This window comes from Loxodonta africana, chromosome 20 (genome assembly GCF_030014295.1).
Source record: "Loxodonta africana isolate mLoxAfr1 chromosome 20, mLoxAfr1.hap2, whole genome shotgun sequence".
NCBI classification, from domain to species: domain Eukaryota; kingdom Metazoa; phylum Chordata; class Mammalia; order Proboscidea; family Elephantidae; genus Loxodonta; species Loxodonta africana.
This window is the reverse complement of record NC_087361.1, coordinates 20,224,566-20,242,357: the sequence shown is the minus strand read 5'-3', so window position 1 is coordinate 20,242,357 and position 17,792 is coordinate 20,224,566.

Sequence of the window (17,792 nt, the reverse complement as noted above, 5' to 3'; positions counted from 1 at the left end):
GCAAGAGACAGTGCAGAAGCAGCGACGAATTTCCGAGCCCCCGCCATGCCTCAACTCTGATTCGTTGGTGCCATTCTTTAGTGCAAATGCGGCAGGGCTGATGGTAGTTTACTGAGCCAGGGCAGATTCAGCGAAGGAAGGCAAGCAAAGTGGAGCACCCCTGACCCTGTGGCACGTCTACAGTGTGGCTGCCGCGGAGTTTAGGAAGCAGTTGCTTCAGTGAAAAGAGGAAAAATAAGTGCCAGCACCTCGAACCCTTGGTGTGTTGGCCGCCAGTCTGCCTGTGGGCTTTAGGAAAGCGCTGCTTCAGCTAAAGAAGGCAAGTGTGGGACACAGCCCTAACCCCCCTGGGGCAATCTCAGTGGGGGCCTAGCAGCACACACAGTCTATACATGCCTCTGGAGTCTGAAACAGCACTCTCGACACAAGATAAGTGATTTTGCCTGACTTACCGTGCACAGATCTAATAGCTCCTTCTTCTGAAATACTCTCTCCTGTCTTTCTGATACCTTCCCCCTCTACCCCATCTGGATTCATTAGCAGTTGAATTCCCCGGCTCTGAGATAGAATGTGCCATGCCCTCTCTGATCCATTCTCCTGGCCTGGGAGAAGGAGAAAATTAACAAACTGGGGGAAAAATACTTTCCTGACTCCCCTAAACTGGAAGTTCAGAGCAGAAGCAGCTCCAGTCCAGGCATAAGTGATCCACAGACTTTAGCTTTTACCCCTACATGGAACCAGGTTGTTATTATAATGTGAGGGCAAATCTGTTAGAGGTCTGACTGTAATTGTTTCAGCAGTGTGGTGCAGAAGCAGGTTTTGGAAGTCTGATACTGCTGTGCCTATTAAACAGAGACCTCACCTACCCACAGCAGGGACCTGAAGGCTGAGGCTCCACTCATACCACCTAGCCACCTGTGAAAGGGCTCTGAGGATAGTGGTGCCTACCACTCTTTACAGGTATAAACACTGGGTGCCTAAGGTACAGCTACAGAGCCTACCCACCAGAGCACTCTAGTGGACAGAAACACTCCTTCCTCACTGACACTTGGGAGAAGGTTGTCAGCACCCTGCCCTCCTCAGACTGTGACCTCCTGCCGCTACCAGAAACCAGTACATAAAACCATCACCACTACTCCTCTAAGATGGTAGGTGAGAGCCTACACCACACAATAGTTAACTGACTGTCAGGACACCTGAGCTGAATCCATACAAGAATAGTGAATGGACACATAGGCTCATATACCTGGCAACAGCTCTAACCTTCTGGTTACAGGACATTAGTGCTTCAAAGACTCCAATAATCAAGTTAGCACACTGTAGTAGATTATCTGGGTATATCAAAACAAAACAAAGCAAAAGATAGGACAAAGTGAGCAAACGTAAAATAAATTATTGCAATAACTTATAGATGGCTCAGAAACAGCAGTCAATATCAAATCACATAAAGAAGCAGACCATGATTGCTTCAATAAACTCCCAAAACAGAGAATTAAGGACTCTCCTGGATGAAGATGTATTCCTGGAATTGCCAGATGCAGAATACAAAAGATTAATATACAGAACGATTCAAGACATCAGGAATGACATCAGGAAATATACAGAAAAAGACAAGGAACACACAGGTAAAGCAGTTGAAGAAATTAAAAAGATTATTCAATAACATAATGAAAAATTTAATAAGCTGCAAGAATCCATAGGGAGACAGCATTCAGAAATTCTAAGGATTTACAATAAAATTACAGAGTTAAACAACTCGACAGGAAGTCAGAGGAGCAGAATTGAGGAACTAGAATGCAGAATTGGGGAGATGGAAGATAAAGCACTTGGCACCAATATATTTGAAGAAAAATCAGATAAAAGAACTAAAAAAAAAAAAAAACAGAAGAAACCCTAAGAATCATGTGGGACTCTGGCAAGAAGAATAACTTGCGAGCTATTAGAATATCAGAACAGGGAGGGATAACAGAAAATACAGAGAGAATTGTTCAAGATTTGCTGGCAGAAAACTTCCCTGAAATCGGGAAAGATGAAAGGATATCTATCCAAGTTGCTCATCGATCCCCATACAAGGTAGGTCCCAAAAGAAAGTCACCAAGGCATATTATCATCAAACTTACCAAAACCAAAGATAAAGGGAAAATTTTAAGAGTGGCCACGGATAAGCGAAAAGTCACCTACAAAGGAGAATCAACAATAGTAAGATCGGACTACTCAGCAGAAACCATACAGGCAAAAAGGCAATGGGATAATGTATAGGGAGCATTGTAGGAGAAAAATTACTAGCCAAGAATCATATATCCAGCAAAACTGTCTCTCAAATAGGAAGGCAAAATTAAGTCTTTTACAGATAAACACAAACTTAGAGAATTTTCAAAAACCAAACCAAAACTACAAGAAATACTAAAGGGAATTCTCAGGTTAGAAAATCAATAATATCAGATATCAACAGATCACTAGGACACAGAACAGAGCATCCAGATATCAACTCAGACAGGGAAATCACCAAAAAAAAAAAAAAAAAAAAAAACCCACTCAAAACAGGGAATCAGTGATGTCATCATGTAAAAGATGACAATAATCAATAAAGAGGGACTAAATAAAGTCCCTCTTTTTTTTTTTTTAAATAAAGTAGGCATAGATCATCCATATGTAGAGGATATCAAGGCAATACAGGGAGATACAAGTTAGGTTTGTAATTAGAAAAATAGGGGTAAATATTAAGGTAACCACAAAGAAGACTAAGAATCCTGCACTTCAAATTAAAAACCAAGATTAACGTAAAGACTCAGCAAAAACAAATTCAACTACAATGAAAAAGAGGAACACACAATTTACAAAGAAAAACTTCTCGGCACAAAAAACTAAGCGGAAAATTGAAACTGTCACCAACACACAAAAAAAGGCATCAAAATGACAGCACTAAACTCATACCTATCCATAAATATGCTGAACGTAAATGGACTAAATGCACCAACAAAGAGACAGAGAGTTGCAGAATGGTTAAAAAAAAAAAAAAAAGATCCAACTATATGCTGCCTGCAAGAGACACACCTGAGACTTAGCGACACGAACAAACTAAAACTCAAAGGGTTGAAAAAAAAATATTAAGCAAACAATCAAAAAAGAGCAGAAGAAGCAATATTAATTTCTGACAATAGATTTTAAAGTTAAATCCATTGCAAAGAATAAGGAAGGACACAATATAATGATTAAAGGGACAATTTACCAGGAGGATATAACCATATTAAATATTTATGCACCCAGTGACAGGGCTGCAAGATACATAAAAGAAGCTCTAGTGACACTGAAAAGTGATAGACAGCTCCACGATTATAGTAGAAGACTTCAACACACCACTTTCAGTGAAGGACAGGACATCAAGTAAGAAGCTCAAAAAGACATGGAAGATCTAAATGCCACAATCAACCAACTTTACTTCATAAACCTATTCAGAACACTCCAACCAACAGCTGCAAAGTATACTTTCTTTTCTAGTGCACATGGAACATTCTCTAGAATAGACCACATACTATGTCATAAAGCAAGCCTTTGCAGAATCCAAAACATTGAAATATTACAAAGCATCTTCTCTGACCACAAGGCCATAAAAGTACAAATCAATAAAGAAAAAGGAGGGAAAAGAAATCAAATACTTGGAAACTAAACGATACCCTGCTCCAAAAAGACTGGGCTGTAGAAGACATCAAGGATGGAATAAAAGAAATTCATAGAATCCAATGAGAGTAAAAACACTTCCTATCAGAACCTTTGGGACACAGAAGAAGCAGTGCTTAGAAGTCAATTTATATCAATAAATGCACACATACAAAACGAAGAAGGGGTCAAAATCAAAGAACTGTCCCTACAACTTGAACAAATAGAAAGAGAGTAACAAAAGAAACCCTCAGTCACCAAAAGAAAGCACATAATAAAAATTAGAGCAGAATTAAATGAATTAGAATATAGGAAAACAATTGACAGCATTATCAAGACCAAAAGCTGGTACTTTGAAAAAATAAACAAAATTGATAAACAACTGGCCAGACTGATGAAAGAAAAACAGGATAGGAGGCAAATAACCCAAATAAGAAATGAGATGGGCGATATACAACAGAGCCAACTGAAATTAAAAGAATCATACCAGATTACTATGAAAAATTGTACAAATTTGAGAACCTAGAGGAAATGGATGAGTTCCTAGAAACACACTACTTACCTAAACTAACACAAACAAAGGTCCAAAAACCAAAAAACCCAGTACCATCGAGTTGACTCCGACTCATAGCGACCCTATAGGACAGAGTAGAACTGCCCCATACAGTTTCCAAAGAGCACCTGGTGGATTCAAACTGCTGACCCTTTGGTTAGCAGCATAGCGCTTAACCACTATACCACCAGGGTTTCCCAAACAGAGGTAGAACAACTAAACAGACCCATAAAAAAGAAGAGATTGAAAAGGTACTCAAAAAACTCCCAACAAAAAAAGCCCTGGCCCTGACATCTTCATTGCAGAGTTCTACCAAACTTTCAGAGAAGCGTTAACACCACTACTACTAAAGGTACTTCAGAGCATTGAAAAGGATGGAATACTCCCAAACTCATTCTATGAAGACAGCATATCCCTGATACCAAAACCAGGTAAAGACATCAAAAAAAAAAAAAAGAAAAGAAAAGAAAATTACAAACTTATATCACTCATGAACCTAGATGCAAATATCCTCAACAAAATTCTAGCCAATGGAATTCAAAAACACATCAAAAAAATAATTCGCCATGACCAAGTGGGATTCATACCAGGTATGGAGGGATGGTTCAACATTAGAAAAACAATTAATGTAATCCATCATATAAATAAAACAAAAGACAAGAATCACATGATTTAATCCATTGATGCAGAAAAGGCATTTGACAAAGTTCAACACCCATTCATGATAAAAACTCTCAGCAAAATAGGAATAGAAAGAAAACTCCTCAACATAATAAAGGCATTTATACAAAGCCAACAGCCAACATCATCCTAAATCCTGAAAGCATTCCCCTTGAGAAGGGGAACCAGATAAGGATGCCCTTGATCACCACTCTTATTCAACTTTGTGATGGAGGTCCTAGCCAGAGCAATTAGGCTAGTTAAAGAAATAAGGGGCACCCAGATTGGTAAGAAAAAAGTAAAAGTATCACTATTTGCAGATGTCATGATCTTATACACAAAAAATCCTAAAGAATACTCAAGGAAGCTACTGAAATTAATAGAAGAGTTCAGCAGAGTATCCGGATACAAGATAAACACACGAAAATCAGTTGGATTCCTCTACACCAACAAAAAGAACACTGAAGAGGAAATCACCAAATCAATACCATTTACAGTAGCCCCCAAGAAGATAAAATACTTAGGAATAAATTTTACCAGAGATGTAAAAGACCTATACAAAGAAAACTACAAGACTTTACTGCAAGAAACCAAAAGAGACCTATGTAAGTGGACAAACATACCTTGCTCATGGATAGGAATACTCAATATTGTAAGAATTTCTTCTACCAAAACCATCTGTAGATACAATGCAATTCCTGATCCAAATTCCAATTACATTTTTTAATGAAATGGAGAAACAAATCACCAACTTCATGTGGAAGGGCAAGAGGCCCCAGATAAATAAAGCATTACTGAGAAAGAAGAACAAAGTGGGAGGCCTCACTCTACCTGATTTTAGAATCTATTATACAACCACAGTAGTCGAAACAGCCTGGTTCTGGTAAAACAACAGACAGATAGACCAATGGAACAGAAATGAGAATCCAGACATAAATCCATCCACATATGAGCAGCTGATATTTGACAAAGGCCCAAAGTCTGTTAATTGGGGAAAAGACAGTCTTTTTAACAAATGATGCTGGCACAGCTAGATATACATCTTCAAAAAAATGACACAAGGCCCATACCTCACAACATGCTCAAAAAATGGACTCAAAATGGATCAAAAACCTAAATATAAACTCTAAAAAGATAAAGATCATGGAAGAAAAAATTGGGACAATACTAGGAGCCCTAATACGTGGTGTAAACAGTATACAAAATGTTACTAACAAAGCAGATCAGAAAGCACATAACTGGGAGGTCCTGAAAATTAAGGCTCATCCAAAGACTTCACCAAAAGAGTACAAAGGTTACCTACGGACTGGGAGAAAGTTTTAAACTATGACATTTCCAGTCAGTGCCTGATCTCTAAAATCTACATGATACAGCAAAAACTCAACTGCAAAAAGACAAATAACCCAGTTAAAGAATGGGTAAAGGATATGAACAGGCACTTCACTAAAGAGGACATTCAGGCTGCTAAGAAATGCATGAGGAAATGTTCACGATCATTAGCCATTAGAGAAATGCAAATCAAAACTACAATGAGATTCCGTCTCACTCCAACAAGGCTGGCGTTAATCCAAAAAACACAAAATAATAAATGTTGGAGAGGTTGTGGAGAGATTGGAACACTTATACACTGCTGGTGGGAATGTAAAATGGTACAAACACTTTGGAAATCAATGTGGCGCTTCCTAAAAAGACTAGAAATATAGATCTACCATATGATCCAGCAATTCTGCTCCTTGGAATATATCCTAGAGAAATAAGAGCCTTTACAGGAACACATACGTGCACACCCATGTTCATTGCAGCACTGTTTACAATATCAGAAATTTGGAAGCAACCATGGTGCCCAACAACAGAAGAATGGGTAAATAAATTGTAGTGTATTCATACAATGGAATACTATGCATCGATAAAGAACAATAATGAATCCATGAAACATTTCATAACATGGAGAAGTCTGGAAGACATTAAACAAAAAAACATTAGGCTGAGTGAAATTAGTCAGTTGCAAAAGCACAAGTGTTGTATAAGACCACTATTATAAGAACAAGAGAAATAGTTTAAAAAGAGGGGAAAATATTCTTTGATGGTTATGAGGGGGGGAGGGAGGGAGGGGGTTTTCACTAATTAGATAGTAGATAAGTTTTATTTTAGGTGAAGCGAAAGACAACACACAATACAGGAGAGGTCAACACATCTTGACTAAACGAAAAGCAAAGAAGTTTCCTGAATAAACTGAACACTTTTAAGGCCAGCGAAGCAGCGGCAGGCTTTGGGGACCATTGTTTCAGGGGACATCTAAGTCAACTGGCATAATACAATCTATTAAAACATTCTGTATCCCACTTTAGAGAGTGGCATCTGGGGTTCTAAATGCTAGCAAGTGGCCATCTAAGATACATCAATTAGTCTCAACCGACGTGGAACAAGGAAGAATGAAGAACACTAAAGACGCAAGGTAACTATGAGCCTAAGAGACAGAAAAGACCACAGAAACCAGAGACTACGTCAGCCTGAGACCAGAAGAACTAGATGGTGCCTGACCACAACTGATGACTGCCCTGACAGGCAAACACAAAAGAAAACCCCTGAGGGAGCAGTGGGATGCAGACCCCAAATTCTCATAAAAAGACCACAATTAACGGTCAGACTGGGACTAGGAGGACACCAGAAGTCATGGTCCTCAGACCTTCTGTTAGCCTAAGACAGGAACCATTCCCAGGGCCAGCTCTTCAGACAGTGATTGGACTGGATTATGGGATGGGAAATGTTACTGGTGAAGAATGGGCTTCTTGGATCAAGTAGACACATGAGAACCTGTTGGCATCTCCTGTCTGGAGGGGAGATGAGAGGGCAGACAGGGCCAGAAGCTGACGGAGTGGACACGAGGCGAGAGAGTGGAGGGAAGGAGTGTGCTGTCTCATTAGCGGGAGAGAAATTAGGAGTGTACATCAAGGAGTGTATAAATTTTTGTATGAGAGACTGACTTGATTTGTAAACTTTCACTTAAAGCGCAATAAAAATTAACTTAAAAAAATCATGGCTCTATAAAAACCTCACAATAAAAAAAAAAAAGGCAGAGTTGATGTAATATTCGATGTTTTGAATTCTGCTAAGGCTTGTTCTATGACATAATATGTGGTCTATTCTAGACAATGCTCCATGTACACTGGAAAAGAAAGTACAATTGGCTGCTGTTGGATGGAGTGTTCTTTATATATTTATAAGGTTGAATTGGTTGATTGTGGCAGTTAGATCTTCTGTATGTTTGTTGAACTTCTTTCTGGATATCCTGTCCTTCGCTGAAAGTGGTGTGTTGAAGTCTCCTACTATAACTGTGGAGCTATCTCACTTTTCAATGCTGTTAGTTTGTTTCATGTATCCTGCAGTCCTGTCCTTGGGTGCATAAATATTTAATATGGTTATATCATCCTGGTATATTGTTGCTCTAATCAATATATAGTGTCCTTCCTTATCCTTTGTGATGGATTTAACTTTGAAGTCTATTTTGTCAGAAATTAATATTGCCACTCCTGCTCTTTTTTGATTATTGTTTGCTTGATATATTTTTTTCCATCCTTTGAGTTTTAGTTCGTTTCTCTAAGTCTAAGGTGTGTCTCTTGTAGGCAGCAAATAGGCGGATAGTGTTTTTTTTATCCATTGTACCACTCTTGTCTCTTTATCAGTGCATTTAGTTCATTAACAGTCAGTGTTATTATGGGTAGGTATGAGTTTAGTGCTGTCATTTTGATGTCTTTTTTTGTGTGTTGTTGACAGTTTCTTTTTCCCACTTAATTTTTGTACTGACTATTTTATATATTGTCTTTCCCTCTTATTTGCTGTTGTTGATTTTGTTTCTGCTGAGTCTCTATTTTTTTCTGGTATTTTATTTTGATGAGTAGGGTAGTTTGTCTCCTTTGTGGTTTCCTTAATATTTACCGCTATATTTCTAAGTTTAAAACTGACTTTTATTTCTTTATATTGCCTTGTCTTCCTCTCCATATGAAAGCTCTATGACTACATTTCTTAGTCCTTCTTTATTATTTTAATGTGGTCTTCTTTTACTTAATGACATTACTGTTTCCCCATTTTGATTTATTTTTGTGGTTTCCCTGTCTGGGTTGACATCTGATTGCTCTGTGCACTGTTCTAGTCTTGGGTTGATACCTGGTATTATCGATTTTCTAACCAGAGAGCTCCATTTTGTATTTCTTGTAGTTTTGGTTTGGTTTATATGAATTCCCTCAACTTGTGTTTATCTGGAAATATCCTAATTTCACCTTCATACTTGAGAGACAGTTTTGCTGGATATTTGATTCTTGGCTGGCAATTTTTTCCTTCAAAACTTTATATAAGTCATGCCATTGCCTTCTTGTCTGCATGGTTTCTGCCGAGTAGTCTGAGCTTATTCTTATTGACTGTCCTTTGTAGGTGACTTTTCGTTACCCCTAGCTGCTCTTAAAATTCTCTTTATCTTTGGTTTTGGCAAGTTTGATTATAATATGTCTTGGTGACTTTCTTTTAAAATCTATCTATCTTATGTGGAGTTCGGTGAGCATCTTGGATTGATATCTTCTCATCTTTCATGATATCAGGGAAGTTCTCTGGCAACAAATCTTCAACAATCCTCTCTGTATTTTCTGTTATTCCTCCCTGTTCTGGTACTCCAATCACTCTTAGGTTATTTCTCTTGATAGAGTCCCACATGATTCTGAAGTTTTCTTCATTTTTTTAAATTCTTTTATCTGATTTTTCTTCAAATATATTGGTACCAATTGCTTTATCTTCAAGGCCCCCAATTCTGCCTTCCACTTGCTCGATTCTGCTCCTCTGATTTCTACTGAGTTGTCTATTTCTGTTGTTTTGTTGTTAATCTTCTGAATTTCTGATTGCTGTCTATGGATTCTTGCAGCTTATTAAATTTTGCATTATATTCTTGAAGAATCTTTTTAATTTCTTCAACTATTTTATCTCTGTGTTCCTTGGCTTGTTCTGCATATTGCCTGATCTCCTTCCTCGTGTCTTGAAGAGTCCTGTTTATTAATCTTTTGAATTCTGCATCTGGTAATTCCAGGGAGGTGCCTTCATCCAGAAGATCCTTTGATTCTCTGTTTGAGAGCTTGTTGAAGCAATCAACGGTCTGTGTATTTATGTGACTTGATATTGATTGTTTTCTCCAAGCCATCTATAAGTTATTGTATTAGTTTATTTTATGTTTGCTTACTGTATCCTAGTTTCTCTCTTTGTTTTGTTTTGATATGCCCAAATGGGTTGCTTGAATGAGCTAGCTTGATTATTTTCACCTTTGGGGTTCTGACATCCTGCCACCAGATGGCTAGAGCTGTTTTCAGGTATATAAGCTTATGAGTCCATTCACTTTTCTTGTGTGGATCCAGCTCAGGTGTCCAGGTAGCTGGTCATCAAGTGTGTGGTAAAGGCTCAAAAAGAGTTTATGGAAAAATTGGGGTTAGGGACATAATACTCAAAAACTGTCAGCTGCAAATTACAATTGATAGGAACCTAATAATGATATCAGTTTAACTCATAAAGAAAATGGTTAAGAAATACATAAATACTATGATAAATATGGCACTTTACTTGGAAAAGGTCAGAAGTTTGCTTGTGTAAATGTTGCTGAAGGATTGCAGCTTTTGTGTTGCTGTGAAGTCGAGGAAGAAGGGTTGTCTGAAACCTGATGGTAAATTCTAACACCATATAAGGATGGGTGTGACTCAGAACACATGAGCAGTTGGGAAATGTTTTTACATATGTACATTTTATATATTCTTACTGGTCTCTGTTGTATGTATTTACGTAGTGTTTCCTCATGGAGGATGTTGCCCATACGCAAGCGTGAAATTCATGTGATGCTTAAATCATTCCCTAATTTATCAATGGCCTTGGAATAAATTTACATTTTCAAAACCGAAGTTATAGCATAACAGAATCCACATAGGCAGGTACCCACATCAAAGTGGTTGTCTGTATCATATTCATGTATTGAGGTACAAATTAGCTTTACCAAAACAAAAGCAACTAACTCATTAAATTTGATTCATTAATCTAATTTTTTTCAGTTTCCATTTTGGTTTGATTTTCATTTTTAAATTTATATTGGCTTTATATTTAGCTGCACAAAATCTATGTCCATGAAGATTTTATGCTGAACTTTATATGTAGGTAATACTATAATTTAACATGATTTAGCACTAGAGTGCCAAAATAACTTTTCTAACATCTATAAAATCCCTGTTTTTCAAGAGGCCAGTTTCTAAAAACTAGAGATTATGTTCTAATAACCTTTTTACAAACATTAGGCTAAAAATAACTTACTCTCTAAGAGCATATCTAAGATTTCTTAAAGGTATACTAATTATTTAAGGCCAAAAAGGTATCAGTTGGAATTAATGAACACATTATATATTTGACCTCAAACAGTTAACAAATCCGTTGTGTCAAGTTGATCCTAACTCGTGGCAGCCCCACATGTATCAGAGTAGAACTGTGCTACATAGAATTTTCAACAGCTCAATTTTTAGAAGTAGATCACCAGGCCTTTCTTCCAAGGTTCCTCTGGGTAGCCTCGCACCACCAAAACTACAAACATTTTTCCCTGGGGACAATTATCCAGCCTTATCTATATTTCAAAGGAATTTGAAAATTAATAACTTTTGGTTAATTTTAGCAAATAAAAATACCTTACCTCAATTTTTCAGCATTTCAGGTGAAAAGTGTTTCTTGGTTTTAAGTCATCTGTAATTATTGTCTGATTTCTTCACTCCATTATGCCCTGAGGAGATATGAATTGTGGATCAATATATATTAAAATCACACATTAAACATGCTAAGTTCTGTTGAGTTAATAATTTTCTAGGCAAAAGGATGCATCATCTTGTATGTGAATTTCTGCTAAGAGGCTGTTATAGGCAACTATGTTTCACCATCATTTCTGTGAGCCAGATTTAAACTGTTTTAACAAGTAAACCTCACACTTCAGCATGAACACAGCAGTTTCTTGGCATATAAAATTCTTATTTTTACTGCTTTTATTTTCCTGAAAATTAAAAAATTGTAACACTTAAATGCTCTTTCACTGGCTCTCCTTTTCACTTTCTCTCATCAGCTCCTCTCTCACAGTATACAATACAGACATAAATATTTTTGCATATGTTCTAATAGAATAATTCCCACATATTTTAATAGGAAAAATAAACTTTATATATATGCATATATTTATATGCAACTGAGTTTTTATCTACTTAGACTATTCTAATTAAAACTTGAAAATTAAATTTATAGGCTGTTTAAGGCAAACCTTAGAGCAAAGACATTCATTAAACAAAAAATGATAAGTGTACTAAGTGTCCCAAAGTACAAATGGAGAATCCTTTGTCGTTGTTATTAGTTGCCACCATGAAGTCAGCTCTGACTCATGGCAGTTCTGTGTAACACAGAACAAAATGTTGCCCGGTTCTGTGCCATCTTCATGATCTCCAGTGTGTTTATGTCCGTGGTTGATGTTATTGTGCCACTTGATCTCACTGAGGGTCTCCCTATATTTTGTTGACCCATTACTTTACCAAATATGGCATCCTTTTCCAGTGATTGATCTTCCTTGATGACGTGTCCAAAGGAAGCAAGCTGAAGTCTCCCTCACTTCTAAGGAACATTCTGGATGTATTTCTTCTAAGACTAATTTGTTCATTTCGTTGGAAGCACAGTGTATTCACTATTCTTTGCCAACACCACGATAGGAATGTATGGAGAATTCTAAAGTCAGAATAATCCTAGCATGGGAAGGGAGTGGTTAGGCAAAGCTGAGACCTGAAGCACAAATACTAGCATGTTAGATGAAGCAGAAGTGAAGTAGTAGTGACAAAATGCATTGCATGTAGATGGACCAGCCTTGGGGAGAAAAAATTGCATAGAAGAGGAATTGAAATAAATTCATGATGGCTGAAGTGTTGAGAGCTTGAATATTAGTAACTTCAAATGAGGCTAAAAAGAGGGAGGCGGTGACAAATAAGGCAGTTTTAAAGACCATAAGTGATTCCTTCTTTATTTTTTTGAGGACAATGTAAAGTTAATAAACAGATTTTAGTTGGTGTTTGACAGGGCCAGATACATGTCTTAAAAGATGACAGTGTAGAAAATGGATGAAGAGGTAAAGTGAAGAGGTGGGGATAACAGTTAGCTGGTTATAGTATTAAGAAAATATGTTGTTCTGACTTAATATACCCCTAAAAAAGCCCTTATGGTGCAGTGGTTGAAGGGCTCGGCTGCTAACCGAAAGGTGAGCAGTTCAAACCCACCAGCTACTCTAAGGCTCCAGAAAGATAATAGCCTTGGAAACTCAATAAGGCAGTTCTACCCTGTCCTATAGGGTTGCTGTAGGGTCACTATGAGTCAGAATAGACTCCACAGCAACAGGCATAGCATGCTTAGGAAAGCAAATTGCCAGGGGTTTGCACTGTTGAAAAAAATATAATGTGTGTTATTTGCATAAAAACACAGTATTCTATGACATTAAGAGGGTATGTGACGTGGATGCTCAGGATGGCTGCAGAGATGGAAAACACTTGACTTGAAAAAGATATTTGGGAGGTGGGTTCAGCACATAGGGATTGAGGATTTGAGAAAGGACAAGAACGATATATAGGTACCTAGCTTGAATATCTTAGATGGGAGCACTGTTTTTATATAAATCAAATCAATGAAGACAAGCACTTTATGGAGAAGAATATGGCAAGTTAAATTTTTGGCTCTGTGAGAGATTCATATGAAGACATAGAAAAGAGAATCAGGGCTGGAGATGTCCACTTTCTCATATGCAGGATAATTGAAGTCATGAGAGTGGGAGGATGGCCTAAGTATATTAGAGGTCTTAAAGCAGAAATTTGAGATGCACCAACATATAGTAGTCATCTTCACAGGAGGAGAGGACAGTGGTAAGAGGAACCTGGGCTAAACATGGAATCTAAGGGATGGGACAGAACGGTCCATAGAGTTAACTAGAACTGAAAAGTCAAGTAAACTAATGCCATACAGATGGCTTTTGGCGTCGTCCAGGCAAATTATGAAAACTGCTTTCTTTATTTCTAGCATACTTTGGAAACCCTGGTGGCGCAGCGGTTAAGAGCTATGACTGCTAACCCAGAGGTTAGCAGTTTGAATCCACCAGGTGCTCCTTGGAAACCCTATGGGGCAGTTCTACTCTGTGCTATAGGGTTGCTGTGAGTCAAAACGGACTCAACAGCAATGGGTTTTAGCATACTTTAGCCACATTCAGATTTCTCTGTTTTGAGCAAAAAACCTTAGGTTTGGAAAACTTAGGGAAATTTATAATATTTTTTAGGTATATTTGCTACCTGATGGACTTGAAAAAATGATATTATGCCTGATGGGAGCTGAGGTAATTAGCTCAACATTTAATGAAATTCTAGAAACATGGATTTGGAAGAACTACCACAAGGATAATGATATGAAAAGTAGAGGTTTTGCACATATCCTGAGTGTTATCATTTTGAAAGAAGCAGGCATTTAAACATATTATGAATAATTTAAACATGTAAATTATAAATATGTGAATTGTTAATATGATAACTATACCTTCTGTATATGCATGAAGCATATTGGTTTAAAAAAGGGTTAGATGATGAGCTACATAAGATTTTGTTAATTTTATTTCTGTTTCATAAACTGTTCAGACATTACCTCCCCAGTAAAACATTCCCCCTATGCCATCCTCTTGATGGGTTTACTACTTTGCTGTTGGACCCACATAGTAACATGGGTTAGTATGTATCTGACAACACTTCAGATGATGGTCCTATTAACTAGGCCCTATGCCTCAGATTTTATTCCTCTGTGTTACCAGTGCCTAGTTTACAGCTTGGTACATAGTTTCAGCTCAAAGAATGTTTATTAACTACTGAAATAATTTTCTTGGAGTATGTGGGTTATAAAGGTAGAGGTGATTTTAGATTCTTTTAATCCAGTTCCTTCTGGGTGATAATACTGACAGCTCAAGGTATTAAATACATTGTCCAGAAAATTAGTTCTTATGAAAGAGGTGCTTTAATTATCATACATTTAGCTGGCAAAATGTGTGGCAAAACTTTTACAAAAATATGAACAGTAGTACAACTCAATATATTTTATTTCAGGCAAAAAGATATTTTATATTGATCAACATAGTATTTTCACATGGTTGGGCAAAAAAGGTTAAAAAAAATATATAAATGAGGTGACTACATATATATCTCCATCAGGAAACACAATTTTACAGTGAGATAGATATGTACCTCATAGATTTTGGTCTCAGATATGCTTGTTCTCTAAAAATATTTGAAGTGGATTGGAAAAATATTTCATATTTTCTGTCCATACATGTATTACTTTTCTTTTTCCATTGTCATATGGAAATAGAGTATTTTTATTATTTGAAACAAAGTATTTTATATAATAATACTAAAGAGACATGCTTTATATTCATTTTATGTAAATAAAAAGTATTCATTTCTCTAAAATCTGACTGAGTTGGAACACAGTTTTTCATAAACTAAATTAAACAGTCCTAGTTTGAGTCATGTATATAGTGATACTTTGCCGTCCATCTGTTTAAGAGTAGAATAGTTTCACCTATGGGGAGACTCTGTATTAACATATAGCAATTCTTTTGGGACCAGAGTGATTTCTGCATCACTCAGCTATGGGATTTATTTACATGTAATCTTTAAATCTAAAGACTGAAGGAGAGGTTGTTTTAGTTTCCTGAATAATATGTAACAAAGTTTGTCCTTTTCCTGAACCTATAATAATGAAAGAATCTATAATAATATTATAGATTCTTTCATTTTTACAGAGTTTTACTCTCATTGAAGGATTCAAATTGTTGAAAAAGACCTGATTTAAAGTGAACCAAATGATCTCTCCCTACAATCTTTCCTTTTTGCTTCTACTCCCTAAAGCCATACACAGAAAATCAAGTTTTTTTGTTTTTTTCCAAAATGACACTTCACATTTGAAAGTGGGAACCCTTTGGGTGGTACAAATGGTTAACATGTTTGACTGCGAACTGAAAGGTTGGAGGTTCAAGCCCACCCAGGGCATAAAGAGACAGCATTTAGTGCTAAAATGGAAGGGTTGACCTGTGATAGAAGAAAGTACAATTCATTCATAATAACAAGAGAAAAACCAGAGCAAATGGACCCCATTACCGCTATGTTAACAGATATTGTGGTGTGAGAGTGAGTAAATTCTCTTCTGACTGCTTCTATTTTCTCAGAGAAATAAGATCCAAGCTCATGAACAAAGAGTAAAATGAATAATCAGATGCTGGGTGGTTCAGAGAAGGGAGAAGAGGTAGAATAGTCACCTAGGAGAGGGAGATATGAAAGAACTAAAAAAACATGGTAGGATTGCACACACCCTTAAGGGACCACTTGATAAATTAATGAACATCCATTTAATGTGACACTATTCAGTATATTTGAATACTTTTTTCACATGGCTGTTTTGGCACAGGTGCTTTCTGGTTTCAGATTTTTAGAACTATTTGGCATGAAACTTCAAAGATTGCTTCTGATAGAAATACACAGACATTTATTTATTTGTTTATTTTGACAGTATTACCAGTCTTCGTAGGTCATTTTGATAGTGGAGAAGGCTTCTAATCTATAAGCCATTTGATAATGTTATTTTGATCCATGCTATCTTTCTCTTCCCCATGTTTTGAGTTTCTTCTCTCACAGAATAAGGAACTGCCTATTTTCAACTGCCAGAGTAGAATACCTTGTAATTTAGAGGGTAACAGAATTGTAAAAAGGGTCTTGCTTCAGTAGTGGAGAAAAAGTTAATCTGAAAAAAAAAACAACTGTGATGTGTTTAAGAATTATTAAAAGCAAGACCAGAGTAAAACTATTTTCAAGTAATTTAATTGAATCTCAGAAAAAGACTAGAAGACATTTATGGGAATATAAAATTTTTTGCTATCTAACCAGGTAAAATTGATTATGGGATATTCAATCAAAAAAACAAAATAACAAATTACACAAAGAAGTAGAAAATATAACCCCCTAATGAAGACAAGGAAACCCTGGAGCTACATCTGCTAAACAAAAGGTCAGCAGTTCGAATTCACCAGGTGCTCCTTGGAAAATCTATGGGGCAGTTCTACTCTGTCCAATAGGGTTGCTATGAGCCATAATTGGCTCAACAGCAATGGGTTTTTGGTTTTTGAGTGAAAAGAAAAGGAGCACTGGTAGCACAGTGGTTAAGTGCTCATCTGCTAACCTAAAGGTCGGCAGTTTGAACCCACCAGCCACTCACAAGAGAAAAAACATGGAGCCCTTCCCCCATAAAGATTCAGCCCAGGAAGCCCTATGGGTCAGTTCTACTCTGTCCTATAGGGTTGCTATGAGTCCAAATTGACTCAGCGACAACAAGTAATGAAGCGAAAAATCAAATGACTGAAACCAACCCCGAAGTGCCAGAGATCCTACGCTCAAAACAGCTAGTAAAACAGTATTCTATATGTTTTAAAAGAAAAATAAAAGATTATACATGTTAAATGAGGCCATGGAAGATATTTTTAAAGGCTTAAATCCCACTTCTACAGGAGAAGGGTACAATGTTTGAGCAAAAGAAAAAAATAAGTTACTAGATGGTATTTATGGTAAATTACATATTATAGAAAAGGAGATTAGAGAATTTATAGACATAGAGTTAGAAAATATCCAAAATGAAATACAGCAATATAAAAGACTGAAAAGAATGTATAATTGGTGAAATGTGTGACAATTTAAGAAGACAAATACACATATAGTTGGAATCTACAAAGGAAAAGAGAGAAAAGGAAGAGCTGACAACCTAAATTGAGGAAAAATTTGATAAATACACAAATCCTAAAAGCTTAATGAGCCCC